This window comes from Rhipicephalus microplus, chromosome 8, assembly GCF_043290135.1.
Source record: "Rhipicephalus microplus isolate Deutch F79 chromosome 8, USDA_Rmic, whole genome shotgun sequence".
Lineage (NCBI taxonomy): Eukaryota > Metazoa > Arthropoda > Arachnida > Ixodida > Ixodidae > Rhipicephalus > Rhipicephalus microplus.
This window is the reverse complement of record NC_134707.1, coordinates 81296139-81319761: the sequence shown is the minus strand read 5'-3', so window position 1 is coordinate 81319761 and position 23623 is coordinate 81296139. Positions and strand designations below refer to the sequence as shown.

At 45.5% G+C, this 23623-nt stretch overlaps 43 non-coding genes across 43 annotated transcripts; all 43 read right to left on the bottom strand.

Moving 5' to 3' along the window:
- Positions 1–250: 250 nt before the first annotated feature.
- Positions 251–342, bottom strand: TRNAI-UAU (transfer RNA isoleucine (anticodon UAU)). Its single transcript is given in 2 exon segments — positions 251–286; positions 305–342. It is a non-coding gene; the product is annotated as a tRNA-Ile (tRNA).
- Positions 343–951: 609 nt separating this feature from the next.
- Positions 952–1043, bottom strand: TRNAI-UAU (transfer RNA isoleucine (anticodon UAU)). The gene is given in 2 exon segments: positions 952–987; positions 1006–1043. It is a non-coding gene; the product is annotated as a tRNA-Ile (tRNA).
- Positions 1044–1421: 378 nt separating this feature from the next.
- Positions 1422–1513, bottom strand: TRNAI-UAU (transfer RNA isoleucine (anticodon UAU)). Its single transcript is given in 2 exon segments — positions 1422–1457; positions 1476–1513. It is a non-coding gene; the product is annotated as a tRNA-Ile (tRNA).
- A 613-nt stretch (positions 1514–2126) lies between these two features.
- Positions 2127–2218, bottom strand: TRNAK-UUU (transfer RNA lysine (anticodon UUU)). Its single transcript is given in 2 exon segments — positions 2127–2162; positions 2181–2218. It is a non-coding gene; the product is annotated as a tRNA-Lys (tRNA).
- A 143-nt stretch (positions 2219–2361) lies between these two features.
- Positions 2362–2453, bottom strand: TRNAI-UAU (transfer RNA isoleucine (anticodon UAU)). The gene is given in 2 exon segments: positions 2362–2397; positions 2416–2453. It is a non-coding gene; the product is annotated as a tRNA-Ile (tRNA).
- A 143-nt stretch (positions 2454–2596) lies between these two features.
- On the bottom strand, positions 2597–2688 carry TRNAI-UAU (transfer RNA isoleucine (anticodon UAU)). Its single transcript is given in 2 exon segments — positions 2597–2632; positions 2651–2688. It is a non-coding gene; the product is annotated as a tRNA-Ile (tRNA).
- A 377-nt stretch (positions 2689–3065) lies between these two features.
- TRNAI-UAU (transfer RNA isoleucine (anticodon UAU)) lies at positions 3066–3157 on the bottom strand. Its single transcript is given in 2 exon segments — positions 3066–3101; positions 3120–3157. It is a non-coding gene; the product is annotated as a tRNA-Ile (tRNA).
- A 378-nt stretch (positions 3158–3535) lies between these two features.
- TRNAI-UAU (transfer RNA isoleucine (anticodon UAU)) lies at positions 3536–3627 on the bottom strand. Its single transcript is given in 2 exon segments — positions 3536–3571; positions 3590–3627. It is a non-coding gene; the product is annotated as a tRNA-Ile (tRNA).
- An 843-nt stretch (positions 3628–4470) lies between these two features.
- On the bottom strand, positions 4471–4562 carry TRNAK-UUU (transfer RNA lysine (anticodon UUU)). Its single transcript is given in 2 exon segments — positions 4471–4506; positions 4525–4562. It is a non-coding gene; the product is annotated as a tRNA-Lys (tRNA).
- Positions 4563–4705: 143 nt separating this feature from the next.
- On the bottom strand, positions 4706–4797 carry TRNAK-UUU (transfer RNA lysine (anticodon UUU)). The gene is given in 2 exon segments: positions 4706–4741; positions 4760–4797. It is a non-coding gene; the product is annotated as a tRNA-Lys (tRNA).
- Positions 4798–5175: 378 nt separating this feature from the next.
- On the bottom strand, positions 5176–5267 carry TRNAI-UAU (transfer RNA isoleucine (anticodon UAU)). Its single transcript is given in 2 exon segments — positions 5176–5211; positions 5230–5267. It is a non-coding gene; the product is annotated as a tRNA-Ile (tRNA).
- A 612-nt stretch (positions 5268–5879) lies between these two features.
- On the bottom strand, positions 5880–5971 carry TRNAI-UAU (transfer RNA isoleucine (anticodon UAU)). The gene is given in 2 exon segments: positions 5880–5915; positions 5934–5971. It is a non-coding gene; the product is annotated as a tRNA-Ile (tRNA).
- A 613-nt stretch (positions 5972–6584) lies between these two features.
- On the bottom strand, positions 6585–6676 carry TRNAI-UAU (transfer RNA isoleucine (anticodon UAU)). Its single transcript is given in 2 exon segments — positions 6585–6620; positions 6639–6676. It is a non-coding gene; the product is annotated as a tRNA-Ile (tRNA).
- A 376-nt stretch (positions 6677–7052) lies between these two features.
- On the bottom strand, positions 7053–7144 carry TRNAI-UAU (transfer RNA isoleucine (anticodon UAU)). Its single transcript is given in 2 exon segments — positions 7053–7088; positions 7107–7144. It is a non-coding gene; the product is annotated as a tRNA-Ile (tRNA).
- Positions 7145–7518: 374 nt separating this feature from the next.
- Positions 7519–7610, bottom strand: TRNAK-UUU (transfer RNA lysine (anticodon UUU)). The gene is given in 2 exon segments: positions 7519–7554; positions 7573–7610. It is a non-coding gene; the product is annotated as a tRNA-Lys (tRNA).
- Positions 7611–7753: 143 nt separating this feature from the next.
- TRNAK-UUU (transfer RNA lysine (anticodon UUU)) lies at positions 7754–7845 on the bottom strand. The gene is given in 2 exon segments: positions 7754–7789; positions 7808–7845. It is a non-coding gene; the product is annotated as a tRNA-Lys (tRNA).
- Positions 7846–8223: 378 nt separating this feature from the next.
- TRNAK-UUU (transfer RNA lysine (anticodon UUU)) lies at positions 8224–8315 on the bottom strand. Its single transcript is given in 2 exon segments — positions 8224–8259; positions 8278–8315. It is a non-coding gene; the product is annotated as a tRNA-Lys (tRNA).
- Positions 8316–8692: 377 nt separating this feature from the next.
- On the bottom strand, positions 8693–8784 carry TRNAK-UUU (transfer RNA lysine (anticodon UUU)). The gene is given in 2 exon segments: positions 8693–8728; positions 8747–8784. It is a non-coding gene; the product is annotated as a tRNA-Lys (tRNA).
- A 143-nt stretch (positions 8785–8927) lies between these two features.
- Positions 8928–9019, bottom strand: TRNAI-UAU (transfer RNA isoleucine (anticodon UAU)). The gene is given in 2 exon segments: positions 8928–8963; positions 8982–9019. It is a non-coding gene; the product is annotated as a tRNA-Ile (tRNA).
- A 2013-nt stretch (positions 9020–11032) lies between these two features.
- Positions 11033–11124, bottom strand: TRNAK-UUU (transfer RNA lysine (anticodon UUU)). Its single transcript is given in 2 exon segments — positions 11033–11068; positions 11087–11124. It is a non-coding gene; the product is annotated as a tRNA-Lys (tRNA).
- A 613-nt stretch (positions 11125–11737) lies between these two features.
- On the bottom strand, positions 11738–11829 carry TRNAK-UUU (transfer RNA lysine (anticodon UUU)). The gene is given in 2 exon segments: positions 11738–11773; positions 11792–11829. It is a non-coding gene; the product is annotated as a tRNA-Lys (tRNA).
- Positions 11830–12206: 377 nt separating this feature from the next.
- TRNAK-UUU (transfer RNA lysine (anticodon UUU)) lies at positions 12207–12298 on the bottom strand. The gene is given in 2 exon segments: positions 12207–12242; positions 12261–12298. It is a non-coding gene; the product is annotated as a tRNA-Lys (tRNA).
- A 143-nt stretch (positions 12299–12441) lies between these two features.
- TRNAI-UAU (transfer RNA isoleucine (anticodon UAU)) lies at positions 12442–12533 on the bottom strand. The gene is given in 2 exon segments: positions 12442–12477; positions 12496–12533. It is a non-coding gene; the product is annotated as a tRNA-Ile (tRNA).
- Positions 12534–13141: 608 nt separating this feature from the next.
- On the bottom strand, positions 13142–13233 carry TRNAK-UUU (transfer RNA lysine (anticodon UUU)). Its single transcript is given in 2 exon segments — positions 13142–13177; positions 13196–13233. It is a non-coding gene; the product is annotated as a tRNA-Lys (tRNA).
- Positions 13234–13610: 377 nt separating this feature from the next.
- On the bottom strand, positions 13611–13702 carry TRNAK-UUU (transfer RNA lysine (anticodon UUU)). Its single transcript is given in 2 exon segments — positions 13611–13646; positions 13665–13702. It is a non-coding gene; the product is annotated as a tRNA-Lys (tRNA).
- A 143-nt stretch (positions 13703–13845) lies between these two features.
- Positions 13846–13937, bottom strand: TRNAI-UAU (transfer RNA isoleucine (anticodon UAU)). Its single transcript is given in 2 exon segments — positions 13846–13881; positions 13900–13937. It is a non-coding gene; the product is annotated as a tRNA-Ile (tRNA).
- Positions 13938–15950: 2013 nt separating this feature from the next.
- On the bottom strand, positions 15951–16042 carry TRNAK-UUU (transfer RNA lysine (anticodon UUU)). Its single transcript is given in 2 exon segments — positions 15951–15986; positions 16005–16042. It is a non-coding gene; the product is annotated as a tRNA-Lys (tRNA).
- A 613-nt stretch (positions 16043–16655) lies between these two features.
- Positions 16656–16747, bottom strand: TRNAK-UUU (transfer RNA lysine (anticodon UUU)). Its single transcript is given in 2 exon segments — positions 16656–16691; positions 16710–16747. It is a non-coding gene; the product is annotated as a tRNA-Lys (tRNA).
- Positions 16748–17124: 377 nt separating this feature from the next.
- Positions 17125–17216, bottom strand: TRNAK-UUU (transfer RNA lysine (anticodon UUU)). Its single transcript is given in 2 exon segments — positions 17125–17160; positions 17179–17216. It is a non-coding gene; the product is annotated as a tRNA-Lys (tRNA).
- A 143-nt stretch (positions 17217–17359) lies between these two features.
- Positions 17360–17451, bottom strand: TRNAI-UAU (transfer RNA isoleucine (anticodon UAU)). The gene is given in 2 exon segments: positions 17360–17395; positions 17414–17451. It is a non-coding gene; the product is annotated as a tRNA-Ile (tRNA).
- A 608-nt stretch (positions 17452–18059) lies between these two features.
- Positions 18060–18151, bottom strand: TRNAK-UUU (transfer RNA lysine (anticodon UUU)). Its single transcript is given in 2 exon segments — positions 18060–18095; positions 18114–18151. It is a non-coding gene; the product is annotated as a tRNA-Lys (tRNA).
- A 143-nt stretch (positions 18152–18294) lies between these two features.
- On the bottom strand, positions 18295–18386 carry TRNAK-UUU (transfer RNA lysine (anticodon UUU)). The gene is given in 2 exon segments: positions 18295–18330; positions 18349–18386. It is a non-coding gene; the product is annotated as a tRNA-Lys (tRNA).
- Positions 18387–18529: 143 nt separating this feature from the next.
- On the bottom strand, positions 18530–18621 carry TRNAI-UAU (transfer RNA isoleucine (anticodon UAU)). Its single transcript is given in 2 exon segments — positions 18530–18565; positions 18584–18621. It is a non-coding gene; the product is annotated as a tRNA-Ile (tRNA).
- Positions 18622–18999: 378 nt separating this feature from the next.
- TRNAI-UAU (transfer RNA isoleucine (anticodon UAU)) lies at positions 19000–19091 on the bottom strand. The gene is given in 2 exon segments: positions 19000–19035; positions 19054–19091. It is a non-coding gene; the product is annotated as a tRNA-Ile (tRNA).
- An 841-nt stretch (positions 19092–19932) lies between these two features.
- On the bottom strand, positions 19933–20024 carry TRNAI-UAU (transfer RNA isoleucine (anticodon UAU)). The gene is given in 2 exon segments: positions 19933–19968; positions 19987–20024. It is a non-coding gene; the product is annotated as a tRNA-Ile (tRNA).
- Positions 20025–20400: 376 nt separating this feature from the next.
- TRNAI-UAU (transfer RNA isoleucine (anticodon UAU)) lies at positions 20401–20492 on the bottom strand. The gene is given in 2 exon segments: positions 20401–20436; positions 20455–20492. It is a non-coding gene; the product is annotated as a tRNA-Ile (tRNA).
- A 143-nt stretch (positions 20493–20635) lies between these two features.
- TRNAI-UAU (transfer RNA isoleucine (anticodon UAU)) lies at positions 20636–20727 on the bottom strand. Its single transcript is given in 2 exon segments — positions 20636–20671; positions 20690–20727. It is a non-coding gene; the product is annotated as a tRNA-Ile (tRNA).
- Positions 20728–21102: 375 nt separating this feature from the next.
- TRNAI-UAU (transfer RNA isoleucine (anticodon UAU)) lies at positions 21103–21194 on the bottom strand. The gene is given in 2 exon segments: positions 21103–21138; positions 21157–21194. It is a non-coding gene; the product is annotated as a tRNA-Ile (tRNA).
- A 375-nt stretch (positions 21195–21569) lies between these two features.
- Positions 21570–21661, bottom strand: TRNAI-UAU (transfer RNA isoleucine (anticodon UAU)). The gene is given in 2 exon segments: positions 21570–21605; positions 21624–21661. It is a non-coding gene; the product is annotated as a tRNA-Ile (tRNA).
- Positions 21662–22273: 612 nt separating this feature from the next.
- TRNAI-UAU (transfer RNA isoleucine (anticodon UAU)) lies at positions 22274–22365 on the bottom strand. Its single transcript is given in 2 exon segments — positions 22274–22309; positions 22328–22365. It is a non-coding gene; the product is annotated as a tRNA-Ile (tRNA).
- Positions 22366–22508: 143 nt separating this feature from the next.
- On the bottom strand, positions 22509–22600 carry TRNAI-UAU (transfer RNA isoleucine (anticodon UAU)). The gene is given in 2 exon segments: positions 22509–22544; positions 22563–22600. It is a non-coding gene; the product is annotated as a tRNA-Ile (tRNA).
- Positions 22601–22975: 375 nt separating this feature from the next.
- Positions 22976–23067, bottom strand: TRNAI-UAU (transfer RNA isoleucine (anticodon UAU)). The gene is given in 2 exon segments: positions 22976–23011; positions 23030–23067. It is a non-coding gene; the product is annotated as a tRNA-Ile (tRNA).
- A 375-nt stretch (positions 23068–23442) lies between these two features.
- TRNAI-UAU (transfer RNA isoleucine (anticodon UAU)) lies at positions 23443–23534 on the bottom strand. The gene is given in 2 exon segments: positions 23443–23478; positions 23497–23534. It is a non-coding gene; the product is annotated as a tRNA-Ile (tRNA).
- Between the last annotated feature and the right edge of the window lie 89 nt (positions 23535–23623).

Genomic DNA, 23623 nt, shown 5'->3' with positions numbered 1-23623 from the left:
CTAATAAAAATTTGATTCCGTAGGTGAGTCTCGAACTCACAACCCCGGCATAGCTCACGAGAACTGCCGTATAAGTACAGTGCGCTAACCAATTGCGCCACTGGGGAACACGGTTGCACGTAAGAGTGTTTCCTTTAGGACTGTTGTCTACACACACCTCCAGTAAACAAATGTTTTCGAGGCAGGCAGTCGCCAGCATTGAGTATACTATTAACCTCATGACTAAATATGAAAACTAATAAAAATTTTATTCCCCAGGTGAGGCTCGAACTCACAACCCCGGCATAGCTCACGAGAACTGTCGTATAAGTACCGTGCGCTAACCAATAGCGCCACTGGGGAACACGGTTGCACGTAAGAGTGTTTCCTTTACAACTGTTGTCTACACACTCCTCCAGTAAACAAATGTTTTCGAGCCAGGCATTCGCCAGCATTGAGTATACTATTAACCTCATGACTAAATCTGAAAACTAATAAAAATGTCATTACCCAGGTGAGGCTCGAACTCACAACCCCGGCATAGCTCACGAGAACTGTCCTATAAATTCAGCGCTAACCAATTGCGCCACTGGGGAACACGGTTGCACGTAAAAGTGTTTCCTTTAGGACTGTTGTCTACACACAACTCAAGTAAACAAATTTTTTCGAGCCAGGCAGTCGCCAGCATTGAGTATACATTTAACCTCATGACTAAATATGAAAACTAATAAAAATTTCATTCCCCAGGTGAGGCTCGAACTCACAACCCCGGCATAGCTCACGAGAACTGTCCTATAAATTCAGCGCTAACCAATTGCGCCACTGGGGAACACGGTTGCACGTAAAAGTGTTTCCTTTAGGACTGTTGTCTACACACAACTCAAGTAAACAAATTTTTTCGAGCCAGGCAGTCGCCAGCATTGAGTATACATTTAACCTCATGACTAAATATGAAAACTAATAAAAATTTCATTCCCCAGGTGAGGCTCAAACTCACAACCTCGGCATAGCTCACGAGAACTGTCGTATAAGTACCGTGCGCTAACCAATTGCGCCACTGGGGAACACGGTTGCACGTAAGAGTGTTTCCTTTAGGACTGTTGTCTACACACACCTCCAGTAAACAAATGTTTTCGAGCCAGGCAGTCGCCAGCATTGAGTATACAATTAACCTCAAGACTAAATATGAAAACTAATAAAAATTTCATTCCCCAGGTGAGGCTCGAACTCACAAGCCCGGCATAGCTCACGAGAACTGTCGTATAAGTACCGTGCGCTAACCAATGGCACCACTGGGGAAAACGGTTGCACATAAGAGTATTTCCTTTAGGACTGTTGTCTACACACAACTCCAGTAAACAAATGTTTTCGGGCCAGGCTGTCGCCAGCATTGAGTATACAATTAACCTCATGACTAAATATGAAAACTAATAAAAATTTCATTCCTCAGGTGAGGCTCGAAATCACAACCCCGGCATGGCTCACGAGAACTGTCGTATAAGTACCGTGCGCTGACCAATTGCGCCACTGGGGAACACGGTTGCACGTAAGAGTGTTTCCTTTAGGACTGTTGTCTACACACACCTCCAGTAAACAAATGTTTTCGAGCCAGGCAGTCGCCAGAATTTAGTATACAATTAACCTCATGACTAATTATGAAATCTAATAAAAATTTGATTCTATAGGTGAGGCTCGAACTCACAACCCCGGCATAGCTCACGAAAACTGTCGTATAAGTACCGTGCACTAACCAATTGCGCCACTGGGAAACGCGGTTGCACGTAAGAGTGTTTCCTTTACGACTGTTGTCTACACACATCTCCAGTAAACAAATGTTTTCGAGCCAGGCGGTCGCCAGCATTGAGTATACAATTAACCTCATGGCTAAATAGGAAAACTAATAAAAATTTCATTCCCCAGGTGAGGCTCGAAGTCTCAACCCGCGCATAGCTCACGAGAACTGTCGTATAAGTACCGTGCGCTAACCAATTGCGCCACTGGGGAACACGGTTGCACGTAAGAGGGTTTCCTTTACGACTGTTGTCTCCACACAACTCCAGTAAACAAATGTTTCCGAGCCAGGCAGTCGCCAGCATTGAGTATACAATTAACCTCAAGGCTAAATATGAAAACTAATGAAAATTCCATTCCCCAGGTGAGGCTCAAACTCACAACCCCGGCATAGCTCACGAGAACTTTCGTAAAGGTACCGTGCGCTAACCGATTGCGCCACTGGGGAACACAGTCACACGTAGGAGTCTTTCCTTTAGGGCTGTTGTCTGCGCAAAACACCAGTAAACAAACGTTTTCGAGCCAGGCAGTCGCCAGCATTCAGTATACAATGAACCTCACGACTAAATATGAAAACTAATAAAAATTTCATTCCCCAGGTGAGGCTCGAACTCACAACCCCGGCATAGCTCACGAGAACTGTCGTATAAGTACCGTGCGCTAACCAATAGCGCCACTGGGGAACACGGTCGCACGTAGGAGTCTTTCCTTTAAGACTGTTGTCTACACACAACTCCAGTAAACAAATGTTTTCGAGCCAGGCAGTCACCAGCATTGAGTATACAATTAACCGCATGACCAAATATGAAAACTAATAAAAATTTCATACCCCAGGTGAGGCTCGAACTCACAACCCCGGCATAGCTCACGAGAACTGTTGTATAAGTACCGTGCGCTAACCAAATGCGCCACTGGGGAACACGGTTTCACGTAAGAGTGTTTACTTTAGGACTGTTGTCTACACACACCTCCAGTAAACAAATGTTTTCGAGCCAGCAGTCGTCAGCATTTAGTATACAATTAACCTCATGACTAAATATGAAATCTAATAAAAATTTGATTCCGTAGGTGAGTCTCGAACTCACAACCTCGGCATAGCTGACGAGAACTGTCGTATAAGTACCGTGCGCTAACCAATTGCGCCACTGGGGAACACGGTCGAACGTAGGAGTCTATTCTTTAGGACTGTTGTCTACACACAACTCCAGTAAACAAATGTTTTCGAGCTAGGCAGTCGCCAGCATTGAGTATACAATTAACCTCATGACTAAATATGAATACTAATAAAAATTTCATTCCCCAGGTGAGGCTCGAACTCACAACCCCGGCATAGCTCACGAGAACTGCCGTATAAGTACAGTGCGCTAACCAATTGCGCCACTGGGGAACACGGTTGCACGTAAGAGTGTTTCCTTTAGGACTGTTGTCTACACACACCTCCAGTAAACAAATGTTTTCGAGCCAGGCAGTCGCCAGCTTTGAGTATACAATTAACCTCATGACTAAATAGGAAAACTAATAAAAATTTCATTCCCCAGGTGAGGCTCGAACTCTCAACCCACGCAAAGCTCACGAGAACTGTCGTATAAGTACCGTGCGCTAACCAATCGCGCCACTGGGGAACACGGTTGCACGTAAGAGGGTTTCCTTTACGACTGTTGTCTCAACACAACTCCAGTAAACAAATGTTTCCGAGCCAGGCAGTCGCCAGCATTAGGTATACAATTAACATCAAGGCTAAATATGAAAACTAATGAAAATTCCATTCCCCAGGTGAGGCTCAAACTCACAACCCCGGCATAGCTCACGAGAACTGTCGTATAAGTACCGTGCGCTAACCAATTGCGCCACTGGGGAACACGGTTTCACGTAAGAGTGTTTCCTTTAGGACTGTTGTCTACACACACCTCCAGTAAACAAATGTTTTCGAGCCAGCAGTCGTCAGCATTTAGTATACAATTAACCTCATGACTAAATATGAAATCTAATAAAAATTTGATTCCATAAGTGAGTCTCGAACTCACAACCTCGGCATAGCTGACGAGAACTGTCGTATAAGTACCGTGCGCTAACCAATTGCGCCACTGGGGAACACGGTCGCACGTAGGAGTCTTTTTTTTAGCACTGTTGTCTACACACAACTCCAGTAAACAAATGTTTTCGAGCTAGGCAGTCGCCAGCATTGAGTATACAATTAACCCCATGACTAAATATGAAAACTAATAAAAATTTCATTCCCCAGGTGAAGCTCGAACTCACAACCCCGGCATAGCTCACGAGAACTGCCGTATAAGTATAGTGCGCTAACCAATTGCGCCACTGGGGAACACGGTTGCACGTAAGAGTGTTTCCTTTAGGACTGTTGTCTACACACACCTCCAGTAAACAAGTTTTTTCGAGCCAGGTAGTCGCCAGCTTTGAGTATACAATTAACCTCATGACTAAATAGGAAAACTAATAAAAATTTCCCCAGGTGAGGCTCGAACTCTCAACCCACGCATAGCTCACGAGAACTGTCGTATAAGTACCGTGCGCTAACCAATTGCGCCACTGGGGAACACGGTTGCACGTAAGAGGGTTCCCTTTACGACTGTTGTCTCCACACAACTCCAGTAAACAAATGTTTCCGAGCCAGGCAGTCGCCAGCATTAAGTATACAATTAACCTCAAGGCTAAATATGAAAACTAATGAAAATTCTATTCCCCAGGTGAGGCTCAAACTCACAACCCCGGCATAGCTCACGAGAACTTTCGTAAAGGTACCGTGCGCTACCCGATTGCGCCACTGGGGAACACGGTCACACGTAGGAGTCTTTCCTTTAGGACTGTTGTCTGCGCAAAACTCCAGTAAACAAACGTTTTCGAGCCAGGCAGTCGCCAGCATTCTGTATACAATGAACCTCACGACTAAATATGAAAACTAATGAAAATTCCATTCCCCAGGTGAGGCTCAAACTCACAACCCCGGCATAGCTCACGAGAACTTTCGTAAAGGTACCGTGCGCTAACCGATTGCGCCACTGGGGAACACGGTCGCACGTAGGAGTCTTTCCTTTAAGACTGTTGTCTACACACAACTCCAGTGAACAAATGTTTTCGAGCCAGGCAGTCGCCAGCTTTGAATATACAATTAACCTCATGACTAAATAGGAAAACTAATAAAAATTTCATTCCCCAGGTGAGGCTCAAACTCACAACCCCGGCCTAGCTCCCGAGAACTTTCGTAAAGGTACCGTGCGCTAACCGATTGCGCCACTGGGGAACACAGTCACACGTAGGAGTCTTTCCTTTAGGGCTGTTGTCTGCGCAAAACACCAGTAAACAAACGTTTTCGAGCCAGGCAGTCGCCAGCATTCAGTATACAATGAACCTCACGACTAAATATGAAAACTAATAAAAATTTCATTCCCCAGGTGAGGCTCGAACTCACAACCCCGGCATAGCTCACGAGAACTGTCGTATAAGTACCGTGCGCTAACCAATAGCGCCACTGGGGAACACGGTCGCACGTAGGAGTCTTTCCTTTAAGACTGTTGTCTACACACAACTCCAGTAAACAAATGTTTTCGAGCCAGGCAGTCACCAGCATTGAGTATACAATTAACCGCATGACCAAATATGAAAACTAATAAAAATTTCATACCCCAGGTGAGGCTCGAACTCACAACCCCAGCATAGCTCACGAGAACTGTTGTATAAGTACCGTGCGCTAACCAAATGCGCCACTGGGGAACACGGTTTCACGTAAGAGTGTTTACTTTAGGACTGTTGTCTACACACACCTCCAGTAAACAAATGTTTTCGAGCCAGCAGTCGTCAGCATTTAGTATACAATTAACCTCATGACTAAATATGAAATCTAATAAAAATTTGATTCCGTAGGTGAGTCTCGAACTCACAACCTCGGCATAGCTGACGAGAACTGTCGTATAAGTACCGTGCGCTAACCAATTGCGCCACTGGGGAACACGGTCGAACGTAGGAGTCTATTCTTTAGGACTGTTGTCTACACACAACTCCAGTAAACAAATGTTTTCGAGCTAGGCAGTCGCCAGCATTGAGTATACAATTAACCTCATGACTAAATATGAATACTAATAAAAATTTCATTCCCCAGGTGAGGCTCGAACTCACAACCCCGGCATAGCTCACGAGAACTGCCGTATAAGTACAGTGCGCTAACCAATTGCGCCACTGGGGAACACGGTTGCACGTAAGAGTGTTTCCTTTAGGACTGTTGTCTACACACACCTCCAGTAAACAAATGTTTTCGAGCCAGGCAGTCGCCAGCTTTGAGTATACAATTAACCTCATGACTAAATAGGAAAACTAATAAAAATTTCATTCCCCAGGTGAGGCTCGAACTCTCAACCCACGCATAGCTCACGAGAACTGTCGTATAAGTACCGTGCGCTAACCAATCGCGCCACTGGGGAACACGGTTGCACGTAAGAGGGTTTCCTTTACGACTGTTGTCTCCACACAACTCCAGTAAACAAATGTTTTCGAGCTAGGCAGTCGCCAGCATTGAGTATACAATTAACCTCATGACTAAATATGAATACTAATAAAAATTCCATTCCCCAGGTGAGGCTCAAACTCACAACCCTGGCATAGCTCACGAGAACTTTCGTAAAGGTACCGTGCGCTAACCGATTGCGCCACTGGGGAACATGGTCGCACGTAGGAGTCTTTCCTTTGAGACTGTTGTCTACACACAACTCCAGTAAACAAATGTTTCCGAGCCAGGCAGTCACCAGCATTGAGTATACAATTAACCGCATGACTAAATAAAAAAACTAATAAAAATTTCATTCCCCAGGTGAGGCTCGAACTCACAACTCCGGCATAGCTCACGAGAACTGTCGTATAAGTACCGTGCGCTAACCAATTGCGCCACTGGGGAACACGGTTTCACGTAAGAGTGTTTCCTTTAGGACTGTTGTCTACACACACCTCCAGTAAACAAATGTTTTCGAGCCAGCAGTCGTCAGCATTTAGTATACAATTAACCTCATGACTAAATATGAAATCTAATAAAAATTTGATTCCATAAGTGAGTCTCGAACTCACAACCTCGGCATAGCTGACGAGAACTGTCGTATAAGTACCGTGCGCTAACCAATTGCGCCACTGGGGAACACGGTCGCACGTAGGAGTCTTTTTTTAGCACTGTTGTCTACACACAACTCCAGTAAACAAATGTTTTCGAGCTAGGCAGTCGCCAGCATTGAGTATACAATTAACCCCATGACTAAATATGAAAACTAATAAAAATTTCATTCCCCAGGTGAAGCTCGAACTCACAACCCCGGCATAGCTCACGAGAACTGCCGTATAAGTACAGTGCGCTAACCAATTGCGCCACTGGGGAACATGGTTGCACGTAAGAGTGTTTCCTTTAGGACTGTTGTCTACACACACCTCCAGTAAACAAGTTTTTTCGAGCCAGGTAGTCGCCAGCTTTGAGTATACAATTAACCTCATGACTAAATAGGAAAACTAATAAAAATTTCCCCAGGTGAGGCTCGAACTCTCAACCCACGCATAGCTCACGAGAACTGTCGTATAAGTACCGTGCGCTAACCAATGGCGCCACTGGGGAACACGGTTGCACGTAAGAGGGTTCCCTTTACGACTGTTGTCTCCACACAACTCCAGTAAACAAATGTTTCCGAGCCAGGCAGTCGCCAGCATTAAGTATACAATTAACCTCAAGGCTAAATATGAAAACTAATGAAAATTCTATTCCCCAGGTGAGGCTCAAACTCACAACCCCGGCATAGCTCACGAGAACTTTCGTAAAGGTACCGTGCGCTACCCGATTGCGCCACTGGGGAACACGGTCACACGTAGGAGTCTTTCCTTTAGGACTGTTGTCTGCGCAAAACTCCAGTAAACAAACGTTTTCGAGCCAGGCAGTCGCCAGCATTCTGTATACAATGAACCTCACGACTAAATATGAAAACTAATGAAAATTCCATTCCCCAGGTGAGGCTCAAACTCACAACCCCGGCATAGCTCACGAGAACTTTCGTAAAGGTACCGTGCGCTAACCGATTGCGCCACTGGGGAACACGGTCGCACGTAGGAGTCTTTCCTTTAAGACTGTTGTCTACACACAACTCCAGTGAACAAATGTTTTCGAGCCAGGCAGTCGCCAGCTTTGAATATACAATTAACCTCATGACTAAATAGGAAAACTAATAAAAATTTCATTCCCCAGGTGAGGCTCGAACTCTCAACCCACGCATAGCTCACGAGAACTGTCGTATAAGTACCGTGCGCTAACCAATTGCGCCACTGGGGAACACGGTTGCACGTAAGAGGGTTTCCTTTACGAGTGTTGTCTCCACACAACTCCAGTAAACAAATGTTTCCGAGCCAGGCAGTCGCCAGCATTAAGTATACAATTAACCTCAAGGCTAAATATGAAAACTAATGAAAATTCCATTCCCCAGGTGAGGCTCAAACTCACAACCCCGGCATAGCTCACGAGAACTTTCATAAAGGTACCGTGCGCTAACCGATTGCGCCACTGGGGAACACGGTCACACGTAGGAGTCTTTCGTTTAGGACTGTTGTCTGCGCAAAACTCCAGTAAACAAACGTTTTCGAGCCAGGCAGTCGCCAGCGTTCAGTATACAATGAACCTCACGACTTATTATGAAAACTAATGAAAATTTCATTCCCCAGGTGAGGCTAAACTCACAACCCCGGCATAGCTCACGAGAACTTTCGTAAAGGTACCGTGCGCTAACCGATTGCGCCACTGGGGAACACGGTCGCACGTAGGAGTCTTTCCTTTAAGACTGTTGTCTACACACCACTCCAGTAAACAATTGTTTCCGAGCCAGGCAGTCGCCAGCATTGAGTATACAATTAACCTCAAGGCTAAATATGAAAACTAATGAAAATTCCATTCCCCAGGTGAGGCTCAAACTCACAACCCCGGCATAGCTCACGAGAACTTTCGTAAAGGTACCGTGCGCTAACCGATTGCGCCACTGGGGAACACGGTCACACGTAGGAGTCTTTCCTTTAGGACTGTTGTCTGCGCAAAACTCCAGTAAACAAACGCTTTCAAGCCAGGCAGTCGCCAGCATTCAGTATACAATGAACCTCACGACTAAATATGAAAACTAATAAAAATTTCATTCCCCAGGTGAGGCTCGAACTCACAACCCCGGCATAGCTCACGAGAACTGTCGTATAAGTACCGTGCGCTAACCAATTGCGCCACTGGGGAACACGGTCGCACGTAGGAGTCTTTCCTTTAAGACTGTTGTCTACACACAACTCCAGTAAAAAAATGTTTTCGAGCCAGGCAGTCACCAGCATTGAGTATACAATTAACCGCATGACTAAATATGAAAACTAATAAAAATTTCATTCCCCAGGTGAGGCTCGAACTCACAACCCCGGCATAGCTCACGAGAACTGCCGTATAAGTATACTGCGCTAACCAATTTCGCCACTGGGGAACACGGTTGCACGAAAGAGTGTTTCCTTTAGGACTGTTGTCTACACACACCTCCAGTAAACAACTTTTTTCGAGCCAGGCAGTCGCCAGCTTTGAGTATACAATTAACCTCATGACTAAATAGGAAAACTAATAAAAATTTCCCCAGGTGAGGCTCGAACTCTCAACCCACGCATAGCTCACGAGAACTGTCGTATAAGTACCGTGCGCTAACCAATCGCGCCACTGGGGAACACGGTTGCACGTAAGAGGGTTTCCTTTACGACTGTTGTCTCCACACAACTCCAGTAAACAAATGTTTCCGAGCCAGGCAGTCGCCAGCATTAAGTATACAATTAACATCAAGGCTAAATATGAAAACTAATGAAAATTCCATTCCCCAGGTGAGGCTCAAACTCACAACCCCGGCATAGCTCACGAGAACTTTCGTAAAGGTACAGTGCGCTAACCGATTGCGCCACTGGGGAACATGGTCACACGTAGGAGTCTTTCGTTCAGGACTGTTGTCTGCGCAAAACTCCAGTAAACAAACGTTTTCGAGCCAGGCAGTCGCCAGCGTTCAGTATACAATGAACCTCACGACTAAATACGAAAACTAATGAAAATTCCATTCCCCAGGTGAGGCTCAAACTCACAACCCTGGCATAGCTCACGAGAACTTTCGTAAAGGTACCGTGCGCTAACCGATTGCGCCACTGGGGAACATGGTCGCACGTAGGAGTCTTTCCTTTGAGACTGTTGTCTACACACAACTCCAGTAAACAAATGTTTCCGAGCCAGGCAGTCACCAGCATTGAGTATACAATTACCCGATTGACTAAATAAAAAAACTAATAAAAACTTCATTCCCCAGGTGAGGCTCGAACTCACAACTCCGGCATAGCTCACGAGAACTGTCGTATAAGTACCGTGCGCTAAGCAATTGCGCCACTGGGGAACACGGTTTCACGTAAGAGTGTTTCCTTTAGGACTGTTGTTTACACACACCTCCAGTAAACAAATGTTTTCGAGCCAGCAGTCGTCAGCATTCAGTATACAATTACCTCATGACTAAATATAAAATCTAATAAAAATTTGATTCCATAACTGAGTCTCGAACTCACAACCTCGGCATAGCTGACGAGAACTGTCGTATAAGTACCGTGCGCTAACCAATTGCGCCACTGGGGAACACGGTTGCACGTAGGAGTCTTTTTTTTAGCACTGTTGTCTACACACAACTCCAGTAAACAAATGTTTTCGAGCTAGGCAGTCGCCAGCATTGAGTATACAATTAACCCCATGACTAAATATGAAAACTAATAAAAATTTCATTCCCCAGGTGAAGCTCGAACTCACAACCCCGGCATAGCTCACGAGAACTGCCGTATAAGTATAGTGCGCTAACCAATTGCACCACTGGGGAACACGGTTGCACGTAAGAGTGTTTCCTTTAGGACTGTTGTCTACACACACCTCCAGTAAACAACTTTTTTCGAGCCAGGTAGTCGCCAGCTTTGAGTATACAATTAACCTCATGACTAAATAGGAAAACTAATAAAAATTTCCCCAGGTGAGGCTCGAACTCTCAACCCACGCATAGCTCACGAGAACTGTCGTATAAGTACCGTGCGCTAACCAATTGCGCCACTGGGGAACACGGTTGCACGTAAGAGGGTTCCCTTTACGACTGTTGTCTCCACACAACTCCAGTAAACAAATGTTTCCGAGCCAGGCAGTCGCCAGCATTAAGTATACAATTAACCTCAAGGCTAAATATGAAAACTAATGAAAATTCCATTCCCCAGGTGAGGCTCAAACTCACAACCCCGGCATAGCTCACAAGAACTTTCGTAAAGGTACCGTGCGCTACCCGATTGCGCCACTGGGGAACACGGTCACACGTAGGAGTCTTTCCTTTAGGACTGTTGTCTGCGCAAAACTCCAGTAAACAAACGTTTTTGAGCCAGGCAGTCGCGAGCATTCTGTATACAATGAACCTCACGACTAAATATGAAAACTAATGAAAATTTCATTCCCCAGGTGAGGCTAAAACTCACAACCCCGGCATAGCTCACGAGAACTTTCGTAAAGGTACCGTGCGCTAACCGATTGCGCCACTGGGGAACACGGTCGCACGTAGGAGTCTTTCCTTTAAGACTGTTGTCTACACACAACTCCAGTGAACAAATGTTTTCGAGCCAGGCAGTCGCCAGCTTTGAATATACAATTAACCTCATGACTAAATAGGAAAACTAATAAAAATTTCATTCCCCAGGTGAGGCTCGAACTCTCAACCCACGCATAGCTCACGAGAACTGTCGTATAAGTACCGTGCGCTAACCAATTGCGCCACTGGGGAACACGGTTGCACGTAAGAGGGTTTCCTTTACGAGTGTTGTCGCCACACAACTCCAGTAAACAAACGTTTCCGAGCCAGGCAGTCGCCAGCATTAAGTATACAATTAACCTCAAGGCTAAATATGAAAACTAATGAAAATTTCTTTCCCCAGGTGAGGCTCAAACTCACAACCCCGGCATAGCTCACGAGAACTTTCATAAAGGTACCGTGCGCTAACCGATTGCGCCACTGGGGAACACGGTCACACGTAGGAGTCTTTCGTTTAGGACTGTTGTCTGCGCAAAACTCCAGTAAACAAACGTTTTCGAGCCAGGCAGTCGCCAGCGTTCAGTATACAATGAACCTCACGACTAATTATGAAAACTAATGAAAATTTCATTCCCCAGGTGAGGCTAAACGCACAACCCCGGCATAGCTCACGAGAACTTTCGTAAAGGTACCGTGCGCTAACCGATTGCGCCACTGGGGAACACGGTCGCACGTAGGAGTCTTTCCTTTGAGACTGTTGTCTACACACAACTCCAGTAAACAATTGTTTCCGAGCCAGGCAGTCGCCAGCATTGAGTATACAATTAACCTCAAGGCTAAATATGAAAACTAATGAAAATTCCATTCCCCAGGTGAGGCTCAAACTCACAACCCCGGCATAGCTCACGAGAACTTTCGTAAAGGTACCGTGCGCTAACCGATTGCGCCACTGGGGAACACGGTCACACGTAGGAGTTTTTCCTTTAGGACTGTTGTCTGCGCAAAACTCCAGTAAACAAACGTTTTCAAGCCAGGCAGTCGCCAGCATTCAGTATACAATGAACCTCACGACTAAATATGAAAACTAATAAAAATATCATTCCCCAGGTGAGGCTCGAACTCACAACCCCGGCATAGCTCACGAGAACTGTCGTATAAGTACCGTGCGCTAACCAATTGCGCCACTGGGGAACACGGTCGCACGTAGGAGTCTTTCCTTTAAGACTGTTGTCTACACACAACTCCAGTAAAAAATGTTTTCGAGCCAGGCAGTCACCAGCATTGAGTATACAATTAACCGCATGACTAAATATGAAAACTAATAAAAATTTCATTCCCCAGGTGAGGCTCGAACTCACAACCCCGGCATAGCTCACGAGAACTGCCGTATAAGTATACTGCGCTAACCAATTTCGCCACTGGGGAACACGGTTGCACGTAAGAGTGTTTCCTTTAGGACTGTTGTCTACACACACCTCCAGTAAACAACTTTTTTCGAGCCAGGCAGTCGCCAGCTTTGAGTATACAATTAAGCTCATGACTAAATATGAAAACTAATAAAAATTTCCCCAGGTGAGGCTCGAACTCTCAACCCACGCATAGCTCACGAGAACTGTCGTATAAGTACCGTGCGCTAACCAATTGCGCCACTGGGGAACACGGTTGCACGTAAGAGGGTTTCCTTTACGACTGTTGCCTCCACACAACTCCAGTAAACAAATGTTTCCGAGCCAGGCAGTCGCCAGCATTAAATACACAATTAACCTCAAGGCTAAATATGAAAACTAATGAAAATTTCATTCCCCAGGTGAGGCTCAAACTCACAACCCCGGCATAGCTCACGAGAACTTTCGTAAAGGTACCGTGCGCTACCCGATTGCGCCACTGGGGAACACGGTCACACGTAGGAGTCTTTCCTTTAGGATTGTTGTCTGGGCAAAACTCCAGTAAACAAACGTTTTCGAGCCAGGCAGTCGCCAGCGTTCAGTATACAATGAACCTCACGACTTATTATGAAAACTAATGAAAATTTCATTCCCCAGGTGAGGCTAAACTCACAACCCCGGCATAGCTCACGAGAACTTTCGTAAAGGTACCGTGCGCTAACCGATTGCGCCACTGGGGAACACGGTCGCACGTAGGAGTCTTTCCTTTAAGACTGTTGTCTACACACCACTCCAGTAAACAATTGTTTCCGAGCCAGGCAGTCGCCAGCATTGAGTATACAATTAACCTCAAGGCTAAATATGAAAACTAATGAAAATTCCATTCCCCAGGTGAGGCTCAAACTCACAACCCCGGCATAGCTCACGAGAACTTTCGTAAAGGTACCGTGCGCTAACCGATTGCGCCACTGGGGAACACGGTCACACGTAGGAGTCTTTCCTTTAGGACTGTTGTCTGCGCAAAACTCCAGTAAACAAACGCTTTCAAGCCAGGCAGTCGCCAGCATTCAGTATACAATGAACCTCACGACTAAATATGAAAACTAATAAAAATTTCATTCCCCAGGTGAGGCTCGAACTCACAACCCCGGCATAGCTCACGAGAACTGTCGTATAAGTACCGTGCGCTAACCAATTGCGCCACTGGGGAACACGGTCGCACGTAGGAGTCTTTCCTTTAAGACTGTTGTCTACACACAACTCCAGTAAAAAAATGTTTTCGAGCCAGGCAGTCACCAGCATTGAGTATACAATTAACCGCATGACTAAATATGAAAACTAATAAAAATTTCATTCCCCAGGTGAGGCTCGAACTCACAACCCCGGCATAGCTCACGAGAACTGCCGTATAAGTATACTGCGCTAACCAATTTCGCCACTGGGGAACACGGTTGCACGAAAGAGTGTTTCCTTTAGGACTGTTGTCTACACACACCTCCAGTAAACAACTTTTTTCGAGCCAGGCAGTCGCCAGCTTTGAGTATACAATTAACCTCATGACTAAATAGGAAAACTAATAAAAATTTCCCCAGGTGAGGCTCGAACTCTCAACCCACGCATAGCTCACGAGAACTGTCGTATAAGTACCGTGCGCTAACCAATCGCGCCACTGGGGAACACGGTTGCACGTAAGAGGGTTTCCTTTACGACTGTTGTCTCCACACAACTCCAGTAAACAAATGTTTCCGAGCCAGGCAGTCGCCAGCATTAAGTATACAATTAACATCAAGGCTAAATATGAAAACTAATGAAAATTCCATTCCCCAGGTGAGGCTCAAACTCACAACCCCGGCATAGCTCACGAGAACTTTCGTAAAGGTACAGTGCGCTAACCGATTGCGCCACTGGGGAACATGGTCACACGTAGGAGTCTTTCGTTCAGGACTGTTGTCTGCGCAAAACTCCAGTAAACAAACGTTTTCGAGCCAGGCAGTCGCCAGCGTTCAGTATACAATGAACCTCACGACTAAATACGAAAACTAATGAAAATTCCATTCCCCAGGTGAGGCTCAAACTCACAACCCTGGCATAGCTCACGAGAACTTTCGTAAAGGTACCGTGCGCTAACCGATTGCGCCACTGGGGAACATGGTCGCACGTAGGAGTCTTTCCTTTGAGACTGTTGTCTACACACAACTCCAGTAAACAAATGTTTCCGAGCCAGGCAGTCACCAGCATTGAGTATACAATTACCCGATTGACTAAATAAAAAAACTAATAAAAACTTCATTCCCCAGGTGAGGCTCGAACTCACAACTCCGGCATAGCTCACGAGAACTGTCGTATAAGTACCGTGCGCTAAGCAATTGCGCCACTGGGGAACACGGTTTCACGTAAGAGTGTTTCCTTTAGGACTGTTGTTTACACACACCTCCAGTAAACAAATGTTTTCGAGCCAGCAGTCGTCAGCATTCAGTATACAATTACCTCATGACTAAATATAAAATCTAATAAAAATTTGATTCCATAACTGAGTCTCGAACTCACAACCTCGGCATAGCTGACGAGAACTGTCGTATAAGTACCGTGCGCTAACCAATTGCGCCACTGGGGAACACGGTTGCACGTAGGAGTCTTTTTTTTAGCACTGTTGTCTACACACAACTCCAGTAAACAAATGTTTTCGAGCTAGGCAGTCGCCAGCATTGAGTATACAATTAACCCCATGACTAAATATGAAAACTAATAAAAATTTCATTCCCCAGGTGAAGCTCGAACTCACAACCCCGGCATAGCTCACGAGAACTGCCGTATAAGTATAGTGCGCTAACCAATTGCACCACTGGGGAACACGGTTGCACGTAAGAGTGTTTCCTTTAGGACTGTTGTCTACACACACCTCCAGTAAACAACTTTTTTCGAGCCAGGTAGTCGCCAGCTTTGAGTATACAATTAACCTCATGACTAAATAGGAAAACTAATAAAAATTTCCCCAGGTGAGGCTCGAACTCTCAACCCACGCATAGCTCACGAGAACTGTCGTATAAGTACCGTGCACTAACCAATTGCGCCACTGGGGAACACGGTTGCACGTAAGAGGGTTCCCTTTACGACTGTTGTCTCCACACAACTCCAGTAAACAAATGTTTCCGAGCCAGGCAGTCGCCAGCATTAAGTATACAATTAACCTCAAGGCTAAATATGAAAACTAATGAAAATTCCATTCCCCAGGTGAGGCTCAAACTCACAACCCCGGCATAGCTCACAAGAACTTTCGTAAAGGTACCGTGCGCTACCCGATTGCGCCACTGGGGAACACGGTCACACGTAGGAGTCTTTCCTTTAGGACTGTTGTCTGCGCAAAACTCCAGTAAACAAACGTTTTTGAGCCAGGCAGTCGCGAGCATTCTGTATACAATGAACCTCACGACTAAATATGAAAACTAATGAAAATTTCATTCCCCAGGTGAGGCTAAAACTCACAACCCCGGCATAGCTCACGAGAACTTTCGTAAAGGTACCGTGCGCTAACCGATTGCGCCACTGGGGAACACGGTCGCACGTAGGAGTCTTTCCTTTAAGACTGTTGTCTACACACAACTCCAGTGAACAAATGTTTTCGAGCCAGGCAGTCGCCAGCTTTGAATATACAATTAACCTCATGACTAAATAGGAAAACTAATAAAAATTTCATTCCCCAGGTGAGGCTCGAACTCTCAACCCACGCATAGCTCACGAGAACTGTCGTATAAGTACCGTGCGCTAACCAATTGCGCCACTGGGGAACACGGTTGCACGTAAGAGGGTTTCCTTTACGAGTGTTGTCGCCACACAACTCCAGTAAACAAACGTTTCCGAGCCAGGCAGTCGCCAGCATTAAGTATACAATTAACCTCAAGGCTAAATATGAAAACTAATGAAAATTTCTTTCCCCAGGTGAGGCTCAAACTCACAACCCCGGCATAGCTCACGAGAACTTTCATAAAGGTACCGTGCGCTAACCGATTGCGCCACTGGGGAACACGGTCACACGTAGGAGTCTTTCGTTTAGGACTGTTGTCTGCGCAAAACTCCAGTAAACAAACGTTTTCGAGCCAGGCAGTCGCCAGCGTTCAGTATACAATGAACCTCACGACTAATTATGAAAACTAATGAAAATTTCATTCCCCAGGTGAGGCTAAACGCACAACCCCGGCATAGCTCACGAGAACTTTCGTAAAGGTACCGTGCGCTAACCGATTGCGCCACTGGGGAACACGGTCGCACGTAGGAGTCTTTCCTTTGAGACTGTTGTCTACACACAACTCCAGTAAACAATTGTTTCCGAGCCAGGCAGTCGCCAGCATTGAGTATACAATTAACCTCAAGGCTAAATATGAAAACTAATGAAAATTCCATTCCCCAGGTGAGGCTCAAACTCACAACCCCGGCATAGCTCACGAGAACTTTCGTAAAGGTACCGTGCGCTAACCGATTGCGCCACTGGGGAACACGGTCACACGTAGGAGTTTTTCCTTTAGGACTGTTGTCTGCGCAAAACTCCAGTAAACAAACGTTTTCAAGCCAGGCAGTCGCCAGCATTCAGTATACAATGAACCTCACGACTAAATATGAAAACTAATAAAAATATCATTCCCCAGGTGAGGCTCGAACTCACAACCCCGGCATAGCTCACGAGAACTGTCGTATAAGTACCGTGCGCTAACCAATTGCGCCACTGGGGAACACGGTCGCACGTAGGAGTCTTTCCTTTAAGACTGTTGTCTACACACAACTCCAGTAAAAAATGTTTTCGAGCCAGGCAGTCACCAGCATTGAGTATACAATTAACCGCATGACTAAATATGAAAACTAATAAAAATTTCATTCCCCAGGTGAGGCTCGAACTCACAACCCCGGCATAGCTCACGAGAACTGCCGTATAAGTATACTGCGCTAACCAATTTCGCCACTGGGGAACACGGTTGCACGTAAGAGTGTTTCCTTTAGGACTGTTGTCTACACACACCTCCAGTAAACAACTTTTTTCGAGCCAGGCAGTCGCCAGCTTTGAGTATACAATTAAGCTCATGACTAAATATGAAAACTAATAAAAATTTCCCCAGGTGAGGCTCGAACTCTCAACCCACGCATAGCTCACGAGAACTGTCGTATAAGTACCGTGCGCTAACCAATTGCGCCACTGGGGAACACGGTTGCACGTAAGAGGGTTTCCTTTACGACTGTTGCCTCCACACAACTCCAGTAAACAAATGTTTCCGAGCCAGGCAGTCGCCAGCATTAAATACACAATTAACCTCAAGGCTAAATATGAAAACTAATGAAAATTTCATTCCCCAGGTGAGGCTCAAACTCACAACCCCGGCATAGCTCACGAGAACTTTCGTAAAGGTACCGTGCGCTACCCGATTGCGCCACTGGGGAACACGGTCACACGTAGGAGTCTTTCCTTTAGGATTGTTGTCTGGGCAAAACTCCAGTAAACAAACGTTTTCGAGCCAGGCAGTCGCCAGCATTCTGTATACAATGAACCTCACGACTAAATATGAAAACTAATGAAAATTCCATTCCCCAGGTGAGGCTCAAACTCACAACCTCGGCATAGCTCACGAGAACTTTCGTAAAGGTACCGTGCGCTAACCGATTGCGCCACTGGGGAACACGGTCGCACGTAGGAGTCTTTCCTTTAAGACTGTTGTCTACACACAACTCCAGCAAACAAATGTTTTCAAGCCAGGGAGTCGCCAGCATTGAGTATACAATTAACCTCATGACTAAATATGAAAACTAATAAAAATTTCATTCCCCAGGTGAGGCTCGAACTCACAAGCCCGGCATAGCTCACGAGAACTGTCGTATAAGTACCGTGCGCTAACCAATTGCGCCACTGGGGAACGCGGTTGCACGTAAGAGTGTTTCTTTTAGGACTGTTGTCTACACACACCTCAAGTAAACAAATGTTTTCGAGCCAGGCTGTCGCCAGCATTGAGTATACAATTAACCTCATGACTAAATAGGAAAACTAATAAAAATTTCATTCCCCAGGTGAGGTTCGAACTCTCAATCCCCGCATAGCTCAGGAGAACTGTCGTATAAGTACCGTGCGCTAACCAATTGCGCCACTGTGGAACATGGTTGCACGTAGGAGTGTTTCATTTAGGACTGTTGTCTACACACACCTCCAGTAAACAAATGTTTTCGAGCCAGGCAGTCGCCAGCATTGAGTATACAATTAACCTCATGACTAAATATGAAAACTAATAAAAATTTTATTCCCCAGGTGAGGTTCGAACTCACAACCCCGGCATAGCTCACGAGAACTGTCGTATAAATACCGTACGCTAACCAATAGCGCCACTGGGGAACACGGTTGCACGTAAGAGTGTTTTTTTACAACTGTTTTCTACACACTCCTCCAGTAAACAAATGTTTTCGAGCCAGACAGTCACCAGAATTGAGTATACAATTAACCTCATGACAAAATATGAAAACTAATAAAAATGTCATTCCCCAGGTGGGGCTCGAACTCAAAACCCCGGGATAGCTCACGAGAACTGTCGTATAAGTACCGTGCGCTACCCAAATTCCGCCACTGGGGAACACGGTTGCACGTAAGAGTGTTTCCTTTAGGACTGTTGTCTACACACAACTCCAGTAAACAAATGTTTTCGGGCGAGGCATTCGCCAGCATTGAGTATACAATTAACCTCATGACTAAATATGAAAACTAATGAAAATTTCATTCCCCAGGTGAGGCTCGAACTCACAACCCCGGCATAACTCACGAGAACTGTCGTATAAATTCAGCGCTAACCAATTGCGCCACTGGGGAACACGGTTGCACGTAAAAGTGTTTCCTTTAGGACTGTTGTCTACACACAACTCCAGTAAACAAATTTTTCGGGCCAGGCAGTCGCCAGCATTGAGTATACAATTACCTCATGGCTAAATATGAAAACTAATAAAAATTTCACTCCCCAAGCGAGGCTCAAACTCACAACTCCGGCATAGCTCACGAGAACTGTCGTGTAAGTACCGTGCGCTAACCAATTGCGCCACTGGGGAACACGGTCGCACGTAGGAGTCTTTCCTTTAGGACTGTTGTCTGCGCAAAACTCCAGTAAAATTTTTTCGAGCCAGGCTGTCGCCAGCATTGAGTATACATTCAACCTCATGACTAAATATGAAAACTAATAAAAATTTCATTCCACAGGTGAGTCTCGAACTCACAACCTCGGCATAGCTGACGAGAACTGTCGTATAAGTACCGTGCGCTAACCAATTGCGCCACTGGGGAACACGGTCGCACGTAGGAGTCTTTTCTTTAGGACTGTTGTCTACACACAACTCCAGTAAACAAACGTTTTCGAGCTAGGCAGTCGCCAGCATTGAGTATAAAATTAACCTCATGTATAAATATGAAAACTAACAAAAATTTCATTCCCCATGTGAGGCTCAAACTCACAACCCCGCCATAGCTCACGAGAACTGTCGTATAAGTACCGTGCGCTAACCAATTGCGCCACTCGGGAACAGGGTTGCACGTAAAAGTTTCCATTAGGACTGTTGTCTACACACACCTCCAGTAAGCAAATGTTTACGAGTCAGGCAGTCGCCAGCATTGAGTATACAATTAACCTCATGACTAATAATGAAAACTAATAAAAATTTCATTCCCCAGGTGAGGCTCGAACTCACAACCCCGGCATAGCTCACGAGAACTGTCGTATAAGTACCGTGCGCTAACCAATTGCGCCACTGGGAAACACGGTTGCACGTAAGAGTGTTTCCTTTAGGACTGTTGCCTACACACACCTACAGTAAACAAATGTTTTCGAGCCAGGCAGTCGCCAGCATTGAGTATACAATTAACCTCATGACTAAATATGAAAACTAATAAAAATTTCATTCCCCAGGTGAGGCTTGAACTCACAACCCCGGCATAGCTCACGAGAACTGTCGTATAAGTACTGTGCGCTAACCAATTGCGCCACTGGGGAACACGGTTGCACATAAGAGTGTTTCCTTTAGGACTGTTGTCTACACACAACTCCAGTAAATAAATGTTTTCGGGCCAGGCTGTCGCCAGCATTGAGTATACAATTAACCTCATGACTAAATATGAAAACTAATAAAAATTTCATTCCCCAGGTGAGGCTCGAAATCAAAACCTCGGCATAGCTTACGAGAACTGTCGTGTAAGTACCGTGCGCTAACCAATTGCGCCACTGGGGAACACGGTCACACGTAGGAGTCTTTCCTTTAGGACTGTTGTCTGCGCAAAACTCCAGTAAAATTTTTTCGAGCCAGGCAGTCGCCAGCATTGAGTATACATTCAACCTCATGACTAAATATGAAAACTAATAAAAATTTCATTCCCCAGGTGAGGCTCGAACTCACAACCCCGGCATAGCTCACGAGAACTGTCGTATAAGTACTGTGCGCTAACCAATTGCGCCACTAGGGAACACGGTTGCACATAAGAGTGTTTCCTTTAGGACTGTTGTCTACACACAACTCCAGTAAATAAATGTTTTCGGGCCAGGCTGTCGCCAGCATTGAGTATACAATTAACCTCATGACTAAATATGAAAACTAATAAAAATTTCATTCCCCAGGTGAGCCTCGAAATCAAAACCCCGGCATAGCTCACGAGAACTGTCGTGTAAGTACCGTGCGCTAACCAATTGCGCCACTGGGGAACACGGTCGCACGTAAGAGTCTTACCTTTAGGACTGTTGTCTGCGCAAAACTCCAGTAAAATTTTTTCGAGCCAGGCAGTCGCCAGCATTGAGTATACATTCAACCTCATGACTAAATATGAAAACTAATAAAAATTTCATTCCACAGGTGAGTCTCGAACTCACAACCTCGGCATAGCTGACGAGAACTGTCGTATAAGTACCGTGCGCTAACCAATTGCGCCACTGGGGAACAGGGTCGCACGTAGGAGTCTTTTCTTTAGCACTGTTGTCTACACACAACTCCAGTAAACAAATGTTTTCGAGCTAGGCAGTCGCCAGCATTGAGTATACAATTAACACTCATGACTAAATATGAAAACTAATAAAAATTTCATTCCCCAGGTGAGGCTCGAACTCACAACCTCGGCATCGCTCACGAGAACTGCCGTATAAGTATACTGCGCTAACCAATTTCGCCACTGGGGAACACGGTTGCACGTAAGAGTGTTTCCTTTAGGACTGTTGTCTATACACACCTCCAGTAAACAACTTTTTTCGAGCCAGGCAGTCGCCAGCTTTGAGTATACAATTAACCTCATGACTAAATATGAAATCTAATAAAAATTTAATTCCATAGGTGAGGCTCGAACTCACAACCCCGGCATAGCTCACGAGAACTGTCGTATAAGTATCGTGCGCTAACCAATTGCGCCACTCGGGAACAGGGTTGCACGTAAAAGTTTCCATTAGGACTGTTGTCTACACACACCTCCAGTAAGCAAATGTTTACGAGTCAGGCAGTCGCCAGCATTGAGTATACAATTAACCTCATGACTAATAATGAAAACTAATAAAAATTTCATTCCCCAGGTGAGGCTCGAACTCACAACCCCGGCATAGCTCACGAGAACTGTCGTATAAGTACCGTGCGCTAACCAATTGCGCCACTGGGAAACACGGTTGCACGTAAGAGTGTTTCCTTTAGGACTGTTGCCTACACACACCTACAGTAAACAAATGTTTTCGAGCCAGGCAGTCGCCAGCATTGAGTATACAATTAACCTCATGACTAAATATGAAAACTAATAAAAATTTCATTCCCCAGGTGAGGCTTGAACTCACAACCCCGGCATAGCTCACGAGAACTGTCGTATAAGTACTGTGCGCTAACCAATTGCGCCACTGGGGAACACGGTTGCACATAAGAGTGTTTCCTTTAGGACTGTTGTCTACACACAACTCCAGTAAATAAATGTTTTCGGGCCAGGCTGTCGCCAGCATTGAGTATACAATTAACCTCATGACTAAATATGAAAACTAATAAAAATTTCATTCCCCAGGTGAGGCTCGAAATCAAAACCTCGGCATAGCTTACGAGAACTGTCGTGTAAGTACCGTGCGCTAACCAATTGCGCCACTGGGGAACACGGTCACACGTAGGAGTCTTTCCTTTAGGACTGTTGTCTGCGCAAAACTCCAGTAAAATTTTTTCGAGCCAGGCAGTCGCCAGCATTGAGTATACATTCAACCTCATGACTAAATATGAAAACTAATAAAAATTTCATTCCCCAGGTGAGGCTCGAACTCACAACCCCGGCATAGCTCACGAGAACTGTCGTATAAGTACTGTGCGCTAACCAATTGCGCCACTAGGGAACACGGTTGCACATAAGAGTGTTTCCTTTAGGACTGTTGTCTACACACAACTCCAGTAAATAAATGTTTTCGGGCCAGGCTGTCGCCAGCATTGAGTATACAATTAACCTCATGACTAAATATGAAAACTAATAAAAATTTCATTCCCCAGGTGAGCCTCGAAATCAAAACCCCGGCATAGCTCACGAGAACTGTCGTGTAAGTACCGTGCGCTAACCAATTGCGCCACTGGGGAACACGGTCGCACGTAAGAGTCTTACCTTTAGGACTGTTGTCTGCGCAAAACTCCAGTAAAATTTTTTCGAGCCAGGCAGTCGCCAGCATTGAGTATACATTCAACCTCATGACTAAATATGAAAACTAATAAAAATTTCATTCCACAGGTGAGTCTCGAACTCACAACCTCGGCATAGCTGACGAGAACTGTCGTATAAGTACCGTGCGCTAACCAATTGCGCCACTGGGGAACAGGGTCGCACGTAGGAGTCTTTTCTTTAGCACTGTTGTCTACACACAACTCCAGTAAACAAATGTTTTCGAGCTAGGCAGTCGCCAG